This window comes from Nannospalax galili, unplaced genomic scaffold (assembly GCF_000622305.1).
Source record: "Nannospalax galili isolate Female #2095 unplaced genomic scaffold, S.galili_v1.0 scaffold5, whole genome shotgun sequence".
Classification (NCBI taxonomy): Eukaryota; Metazoa; Chordata; class Mammalia; order Rodentia; family Spalacidae; genus Nannospalax; species Nannospalax galili.
In genome coordinates, this window is record NW_008353126.1 from 3,575,387 (window position 1) to 3,585,342 (window position 9,956).

The window sequence follows — 9,956 nt, forward strand, 5'->3', positions numbered from 1 at the left end:
CTATGTTAAGTAGCCAAACTACAGTTCTTTTAACATTTGCTTTTGATATACATTCTGAGGTCTAAGGAAGGTAGAATATTAACTGCATTAATTATTGTTTTTAGAAACTGTTAACAAATTGTGTCTGTGTGAAGATGGAGACTTCCTTTTGTATTGTAGTAACCTTTTAAACATATTCAGGCAGTGAAGCCAATGATATTACAGCACCAATACTCCCCTTCAGGGAAGCATCCAATCCAGTGAATGAAAGGTTTTCTAATTAGTTTTGCATGGTACAATGGCTTTCCTAAAAACGTGCTTGTGTAATATGGACTAGATGATTTAAAATCAAAAACTAGAAAACTGTAAAGAAACTCAGAGCTCAGTATACAAAGTCTGCATTTCTGGTTGTAGAAGCCATATATTACCATTGTGCTGCTGTTGTACTTGAGAGCGCTCATCTGGTGCTATCTGTAACCACTTGGCATTAGCGTCTGCTAGATCCTCCTTCCTGTTTCTTCCTGAATATAGAACCTGTGCCTTTTAAGTTACTTCTGGTGTTGAATGGTAAAATCGTGTGGTATTTTTGTATTATAATCTGCACTTTACACTTTCTTGGAAATTAAAATCCTAGACTATCCAAATAGTATTTTAAAAATATTTATAATGTTTACAATAAATATTTTACATATTTTAATTCAACATCTAAAATGAGAAAAATTATATTTTCTATCGTTTGTTAATTGTTATTTAATGTTGTGCTCTTTCCAGTTTATTTTATACCTTTTAGGATGGGCAAACATAGGAATAGATTGTAGTTTATCTTTTAATGTGGACGTAAACCTCCCGTTTATAACTGGCTGTCTCATCATGCTTCTGTAGCCTTGTGTGAGTTAGTGCTGACCTTCAGCCAGCCTCTTGGGACTCTCTTCTTGCTGTGGTTTCTTCTTTTCAAGTAGATTTATTAGACTTAACTGATAGTTTCTTGTCATGATTAAATTTCCAGGATTTAAATAAATTACTTTTTACTTAGATTAAATGTTAAAAAAACTGATTATGACAGTATTAAAATATTATTGTTAAATTTCTTATGTATTTAGGTCTTTTTTATTAGATTTTTTTATTCCCTTCTCCCAATATTTTCCTAATTAAGAGCAATACATTATAAAGTTAAATTCACCATTTATCAATTTATTGATGTTTTCAAATGGACGATAACCAGAAGGAGCTTGGATTCCTTTTGGCTGAATCCTGACACCTAGAAAGATGATTGTTATGGGCATCCTATTCTGTTTACATGAATTAAAATAGGATCATGTGTTGACAAAGCAAGATTTGATTAAATACAATTTTCTCCGTATCGGCCTTTTCATGATCTTATTTTTGAGATTTCCTTCATTCCTCAGCCCTATGTTGGTGGTAACTTTAAGCAGGGAAAGCTTGCTATATTATAGAAATTGTTGGCACCGTTTATTTTACACAATGGCTAAAGGTTAACTTTTGGAAATGATGAGCTACTTTTCTTTGTTTGTTTACTTGTGCTTTGTGATACTTCTGGATCATTCCAGTCATAAAGACTGATTACATGTACTATTTCTTGCTACCTGTGAAAAGGCATATTTTAAAGAATATATAACCAACACTCCATTACTTTTTATTAGTATGTAGAGGATTTGTATCTAATTCATGAATATAGTTTCACCGTAGTTTGTCATTGTAAATGGAACAAAGTACATTATCTTTATAGTTATTCTAAAATGTACATTATGTAAGAATTGTAAATATACTCAATTACTTTGTATTCTGAAAATTTACAATAATAAGCCAATAAAAAATCTCATTTCTGGAATTTTTTTATGCTTAGACTTTCTTTTGAACTACATTGTAGATAAATCTGTTAACATCTGTTCCATTTAAAGTCTTCTTTCCAGTCCTTCCAAATGATTCACACTGATGATGCTTGCTAATTACTTCAATAAGGAAATTCATTTTAATCCCTTAAATATTTTCTTCTGACTACAGAGGTGTTGTACCCATAATGCATTGACCAAAGACCACAGAAGTTTATTTGGCTCTTTACTTTTATCATTATAATTGACTTAAAACCTGTCTAATCCAGGCGACATGTCTACACTCCATCCTTTAGTAAACAAGTAAAAACCTGCTTATTTAATTGCACTTAAAGGAATGAAGAGGTGAAAATCAGAACTAGAAGTCAATCACCATTTCCTTTTCTTAAAAGTTATTTGAAAGCAGACACATAAACTTTTCTCAGTATTTTGCTGTGTTCAACTTCATTTCATTTTCAGAATAGTCTTGTAAAGATGAGAACTTTTAGTAAAATGTGTTAAACAAAAGCAAACTCCCTAGTATTTTTCCTTATTGCAAAACTAGTGCATCTTCATTCAAAGAAAAAAAGTTTAAATAACTGAAAAGGGCCGGGCATGATGGTGCATGCTTGTAATCCCAATACTCAGGAAGGCAGAAGCAGGAAAATTAAAGGCAGCTTGGCTATGTAGCAAAAACCTGCCTGAAAACAGATGGACAGACACTTATATCTCACAAAAAGCAAAATCTGGGCTGGAAAGATGACTCAGTGATTAAGAACACTGGCTGCTCTTGCAGAGGATGGAGTTAAGCTCCCAACATCCACATGGTGGCTAACAACAGTCCATAACTCCCGTTCCAGGGGATCCAATGCCCTCTTCTGGCCTCTGCAGGCATTGCATGACACAAGTGCACTTTCATACATGCAGACAAAATACTCATACATATAAAAAAAAAGTGAAGGGAAAAATCCATAATTCTGTACCTACTTATGCTGTCCAAAATGGAATCCCATTAGCCACAGTGTCTATTTTGTGTGTGTGCATGTGTGCATGGTCATGTGTTTGTAGGTGTATGTATGTGCAGGTGCACATGAACATTTTGTTGTTGTTGTTGTTTGTTTTGTGTGTAGACCAGAGTATATCAGAGTACATCCCTGGGTGTCATTCCTCCTCAAACACAGTCCACTTTGTTTCTTTTAGACAATGTCTCTCCTTGACTTGTCAATTAGGTTAGACTGCCTGGCCAGTGAACCGAGGGATCCTGCTTTCTTTACCTCCCTGGTGCTGGAATTACAAACATGTGCTACCATGCCTGACTTTTTTACATGGATCCTAGGAATCAAACTTAGATCCTCCTCTTGCTTGTGTGGCAAGCAATTTATCTCTCTGGTCCCCACAAATCCCCATTTAAATTAGGCAATGCATAGCTTTGTTCTTCACTCACAGTACCAGATCTTGAAAGCTCAGTAAAGTACACATGGCTAGTGACTATTCTGGACACAGCTGATACAGGGTCTCACCACAGAAAGCTCCCTTGGATAATGCTGGTGAGGAAGCTGCTGCCTTGGCATGGAAGCCCTTCTAGACTTTCGATACGGCGGGACAGCATTGCTTCTTTCACTTAGATGGGAAGTACTTTTTTAATTATGAAAAATCTAAATGTAATTTCAGTAGCTATAGGTTCATGGTGATATTGACCCAACTCCCACCTATTTCTCTCCCTTCTTGGATTTTTCCTGAACTAAATTCCTGATTGTTTCACCAGAAAATCATTCAGTGTGGATCTCTAAAAAGATTATTGTGTAGTGATTTAATATTATTTATTCCTTAAACTATAAAACTATCAGATTTTGCCCATTGTCTCAAATACCATTTTCCTGAGTTAATTCAAAAAAATTCCATACACTGTAGTTGACTAGTTATATATCTTGAATCTCTTAAATTTATAGGTTTTTCTCTACATTAAAAAATTATTCACATGTAGTTTGTTGAATACATAACTTTTAGTGACTACATAATTTTTTAGCATCTCATTTATGATTATTTTATATCTTTTTTCCTATAATAAACCTAGACCTTACAGCTAAATATTTTAGTACACTGCTGTTTTCTTAAAATGAATCCCTACAAGTGAAAATGCTGGTTTGATATGTTGGTATATTTTTAAGGTTTATTCAGCATATCAGATAATTTGTTCAGAATAAAGAAAAGACAGGGGCTGGAGAGATGGCTCAGTGGTTAAGAAGACTTTCTGGTCTTCCAGAGGATCCCAGTTTGATGCCTAGCACCCACATGGCGGCTAACAATGATCCACAACTCCAGTTCTAGAGCATCTGACACCCTCTTTTGGCCTCTTTTGGCCTTTGAGGGCATTGCATTCACATGCTTGCAGGCAAAACACTCATACACCTAAAATAAAAAAATAATAAATATTTTAAAAAGACTATTTCTTGTTCTCTTGGAGTCTGTCCTTGCAACAGCAAAAACAAAAAGTGGGATTAGGTAGATACAGGTGGCATTCATGGATTACTACAGATGGTACTAGCCCACAAAGATGGGATTAGGTAGATATAGGTGGCATTCATGGAATTACTGTGGATGGTACTAGCCCACAAAGATGGGATTAGATAGATACTACAGGTGGTACTAGCTCACAAAAATGGGATTACATAGATACTACATATGGTACTAGCCCACAAAGGTGGGATTAGGTATATATAGGTGGCATTCATGGAATTACTGTGGATGGTACTAGCCCACATAGTAGATGGGGAGTTGTTCAAGACCATCCTTGTGGTCACATAAGCCAAAATCTGAAACACAGAAATTACACAATATGAAAAACCAATTGCCTAATCTCTGGTCTTAAATCAAGAGATTTTGGCCAAAGTTAAACTAATTTCAGGGTTTTGTGGGTATCAGGATCTTTGCCTCCTTAGGCATATGATGATATACCCAGACATACTTATTTGAGGCTGAAAATGGAGACAGTAGTTTCACTTGTCATTTTCCCCGGCTGGAATGAATGATATATGAGAGCTGGGGTTTTGCTTTTTCACTGCTGTATTCTAGGTGCACCTGTGCTTGGTATTAGAGGTACTCAGTATCAGTTGAATAACTGAGTGGCTACAATGAATCCACTGGGTTTTTTGACTGTTGTTATTGGTGGTTTTTTGTTGTTGTTTTTTGCTCTGCAGTATACTTAGGAAGCTGTAACATTAATTTTCCTCTATGGTCAAAGAACTGGGAACAAAGCCAGAACTGGCAGATACATGTTATTTTCTTAGGATGAATTCCTAGAATTGAAAATGCTGAAAAAAAGAAAGAAAGAAAATGCTGGTTTCACAGTAGGTGTATTTGTAAGGCTCAGTTGGTGCATCACATGTTGCATTAAGTAGTGGGAATATTGTAAGCAAAGTATTTGGGTAGTTTCTGACTTCCTAGGTAAAATTTAACTAGTTGTTTCTTATGCATGAATTCAAGGACTGGTGACATGGCAGATGTCTGAAAATAAAGCTTTATTTGAAAAAAATCTAAAATAAGTTGTAGGCGTAAACACAACAACCCCCCCCCAACACCTTCTTAATGTTGTACATGTGAGGGGGTGATGACTAAACGGCACAATTGCAGAAGCATATTATTTAGACACTTAATTATTTGAGATTTTGGGTTTAATATTTATAAATAACCCAGAAAACTTATGTTTGCTAAAGTATTTTTATATTTGTTGGATATTTATACTTATTTTGACAAATTTTGTGTCTTTGGAATACATTCAGTGTTAGGCACTTAAAATATTGTTTTTATAACTATGATAGTAGTATTGCCTAGTTTTATATCTGGGAATGCTTGTGTTCAGAGTGACTAACTTGCTTGATGTATAAGAGTAGACTGTCCACTCCCTGTCTCTTAGCCAGGATCATACAGAGGTTTTGGCAAAATACATACAATTCAAAGCTTCAATTATTGCTTACTGAATTTAATTTGTGCTTTGGGTGTGGTGAGCCTGGGGCTGGAATCCTGGCTGCATTTACTTACTGGTCACCTTGATTTGGGTGCTTTTTTGAATGTTGGTTTCCTCTGTTGTAAATAGTATCTCATGGAGTTATGGGCATCAGATAACCAGCTGTGGTCATTCTGCCCTCCCACGGTAAATAGTTCTATGTTGAGCTTATCAGGCATGTTTCAGAGGATTGATGTTTTTCAGAAGCATTGCTTCAACTGAAAAGGACAGACCTTAAAATGATTGCGATGCTGGAAAATGTAGGCTTCACCCACACAGAAGAATGATGATAGCCTCACATAGACTGCTGGGAGGATTTGTGTGTGTGAGTTTTCCCCTCCATCTCTTTCAAGCATGCAGACCACCTATACATGTTTACTTAAGAACTCTTAGTAGAGGACACTCCCTAGTGCCCTGCCATCTTAGCTTTCAGACTTCCTTGGGTCACAGGGGTTCTGTGCACCCCTCCAGTCTTGGTAGGATGAAACACTCACTCTCACCATCTCAGCTCTCAATCCAGCTTAGTTCTCCAGGATCCTTCCCTGTCCCAGACTTGCTATCCTAAGCTCCATCCCTGAGACCTGATAGCACTCCATCATATTAGCTCTCAGACTTCCTGGGGTCATGGGAATCCCATCCCATCCCAGATCTTTGCCACACTCTAGTCGCAAAGATCCAGTGGCAGGATGATATGACTCCATACATAAAAGACCCTAAAGACTCCACAAGAAAACTCCTAGAGCAGATAAATTCATTCAGCAAAGTAGCAGGATATGAAATTAACAACCCCAAAATTAGTAGTTGTCCTGTAAACCAACTACAAAACATATGGAGAAGAAATTGGGGAAACGATCCCATTCATAAGAGCTCAAAATCTATACCATATCTTGGCATAAATCTAACAAAGGAAGTAAAGGATTTGTACAATAAAAACTTTAAGACATTGAAGAAAGGAATTGAAGCTACTAGAAGATGGAAAGAACTCCCATGATCATGGATTGGTAAGATTAATATTGTGAAAATGGCTATCCTACCAGAAGCAATTTACAGAGTCAATAAAATCCGCATTAAAATTCCAATACAATTCTTCACAGAAACTGAAAAAAACAATCTCAAATTTCATATGGAAACACAAAAAACCCAGGCTAGCCAAAATAATCCTTGGCCTCTAGTGTGGCATCCTGGACTTGGGATTCAGGATGCCAAGGGCAAGGAGCAAGGCCATGACTGACAGGGCTATGAATGGCCAAAACATCCAGGCACTTAAACTGCATTATGCAGACAATAAGACAATTTGATTATAAAAGTGTAAATCATAGAATTAAAATTGGATGTGAAGCATAAGCCAAAACAAAAACCCTCCAAAACAAACCTCTTAGTATACCACCAAAACTTGAAGTTAATGAATTTCTACTTACTGGCAATGTCTGAGTGTTTAGGGTTTAAACTGCCACAGGTTAGCACTGTGACCTTGGGTGAGTCCCCTCAATGTGCCCCAGTTGAGACTTTTCAAAACTCCCTTGGGATAGACAGGGCAGGCTTTTCATTAAGTGACTAAAGCCTGTTTAAAAATATAAAACAAATTGATTCTCAGGGGCCTTCTGCATGGTTAAGATGTTTTGAACAGCAAGGTCCCTCTGCTTGCTGGTCATACACATTCTCTGAGTTGTCCCTGAAATGTGAAGTGGATGGTGTACATTTCCACGTGGGGTGTCATAAGCTTCTGTGTGAAACAGGAAGGAACTTTCTAGTTTAAGTTCCTTGGCCCTTAGCTAGTCTCCCAAGAGGTGAAGGATTTGGCAGCTAAAGCTTCTAAAAAGTAAGGGAAAATGGGGAGAGAGAAAATGATCTGGAGTCCAGCATATCTTTACATAATTGAAGGGCCTACTTGGTGTGCCTCAACTATTTCAGCCTCAGCTTTGCTTTCTAGCCTCTTGGGTAGGCCTGGTATAGCGCGGATTCCCAGGACTGCCTGGCGCGCATTCTCCAGGCTGGAGTCTCAGCCTGCTCTTCCCTCCATGGCAGCTGGAAAGCCCAAAAAGCATCGCGTCTAATCCCTCGTAATTTAGGACCCAGCGGTCGCCGGACGCCGGGCCTGCGTTGGCCCCGCCTCCCAGGCATCCGTGCCCGCGATTGGCTCTGGGAAGCGTGGCTCCGCCCCCGCAATGGCGGCCTCCGGCTCGCTCTGGAGTAGGGGTCCGTGGAGTGCGGGTCTTCGTGGTCCTGGCAGCTGGGCGGGCGGCTGCGGCGCATGGGCCTTCTTCGAGGCCGGCCCGCGTGCGCTCGGGCCATGGCGCGCCTGGGTGCTGTGCGCTCCCACTACTGCGCGCTGCTGCTGGCCGCGGCGCTGGCGGTGTGCGCCTTCTACTACCTGGGCTCGGGCCGTGAGACCTTCTCCAGCGCCACCAAGAGGCTGAAGGAGGCCCGCGCCGGGGTCAACGCAGCACCCTCAGCGCTCGCGCCGGAGCTGGCCTGGGGCTCCGTGGCTCCGGCCTCGGGCGTCAAGGCCAAGAGCCTGGAGGGTGTCGGGGCCGGGCCGCTGGACTATCACCTGCTGATGATGTTCACCAAGGCGGAGCACAACGCGGCCCTGCAGGCCAAGGCCCGCTTGGCGCTGCGCTCGCTGCTGCGCCTCGCCAAGTTCGAGGCGCACGAGGTGCTTAACCTACACTTCGTGAGTGAGGAGGCCAGCCGCGAGGTGGCCAAGGCCTTGCTGCGGGAGTTCCTGCCGCCGGCCTCCGGCTTCACGTGCAAGGTGAGCGGTGTCCTAGCTGTGGGCTCCTGGACGTTGGCCCACGTGGTATCTCTGCGCAGTCCCAGCAGACTCCTGTGAGCGCTTGGTTGTCCATCGCTTGTAGCCTAATTTCCTCCGCCCTGCCCTGCGTGTGCTTTCAGAGTGCTGGAGATCTGGTCCGGGGGTGTGTCCTGGAGTCAGCCTGGCTCTGCTGGAGCAGAAGTGGACCTGCAGTGTTGACTAGTTCATCCCCTGCTTCTTTCAGCTATGCCTCCTGGAGAAGGATCAGCATGCCTCAGAGTTCATAAACGCCTTCAGAGCCTACACTCCTTTTAATATTGTTTGGCTTCTGAGGGTGGAGCTGTTCATTTTGAAGGCACCCGTAGTGCTCCTGAGCCAGATCTGGTAGACAGCGCTCCCGAAGTGTCGAAGAGGTTGTATTGCAATTTCTCAATACCGTTTAAGTATTGCAATCAGATCTGGTCCTCAGTGGGAACCATCATTTGTCCCCCATGGTCCCCCGTGTTCCTCCTGCCCTTTAGGACCCTGAATCCATTAGGTAAGCGGTAGGTTCCTCCTCCTGAGGAAGAGAAAGCTCTAAGAGGTACCAATATGATCTGAGGAGACTACAGTTCTGTCCTGGGACAGACCAGCCTGCCTCCCTAGCAGCTCCCACCTCTTCCATCTTCTGGCCTTATCACCTGCCTCTTGTCCAGGATTGGGTTCCTGACCTAGTGTTTGGCCTCCTTTGACCCGTTGGTTGTACAAAAGGGATGCAAAGTCTGATTATTGGAAAGGAGGAGTGGGAGCTCTTAAAAGATGGAATCTGATGCTAGTGGGGGAAGGGCAGTGAGAGGACAGCAGTGCTCCCTGTGTATGTCCTAAGCTTAGTGACTATCAGAATGATGTAGGATTTAGGGGTTTGTGGAAGTGCTGTGTTGTCTACAGAGTCGAGTTCCAGTTTCTTGGTGGTGCTCTGTTGTGAGCCTGGCTTTCTTCTGTGGCTTCACCTCTCTTTCCTATACATGCACCTGTTACTTTTTAATTTTTGGAAACTTTGTTATGTCACCCAGGCTAGCCTCAAAGCTCAGACTCTTCCTGCCTCTATCTCCAGGGTGCTAGGATTATAGGTGCATGTGTCCGTGGCTGAACACTTTATCTTCTTCTTGTATTGTTTTGTTTGTTTTTGAGACAGGATCTCATTCTGTTGCTTAAACTCACCATGTAGCCCAAGATGGCCTCAAACTTATGGCAAGTCTCCTGCCTCAGCTTCCTGAGTATTACTTGTGTCACCACACCCAGCTTCCTAACTATATTGATTGTGGTCTTGCTCAAACTATCTTCTCTGTCCAGAGTGTCCTTCCCTCTGAGGCTCTTGGCCACTCTCTTCTGCTTTTGTTTCCTACATACT

At 41.3% G+C, this 9,956-nt stretch overlaps 1 pseudogene; it reads left to right on the forward strand.

Moving 5' to 3' along the window:
- The first annotated feature begins 7,976 nt into the window (after positions 1-7,976).
- LOC103747878 lies at positions 7,977-8,644 on the forward strand (annotated as a pseudogene).
- Positions 8,645-9,956: the final 1,312 nt, after the last annotated feature.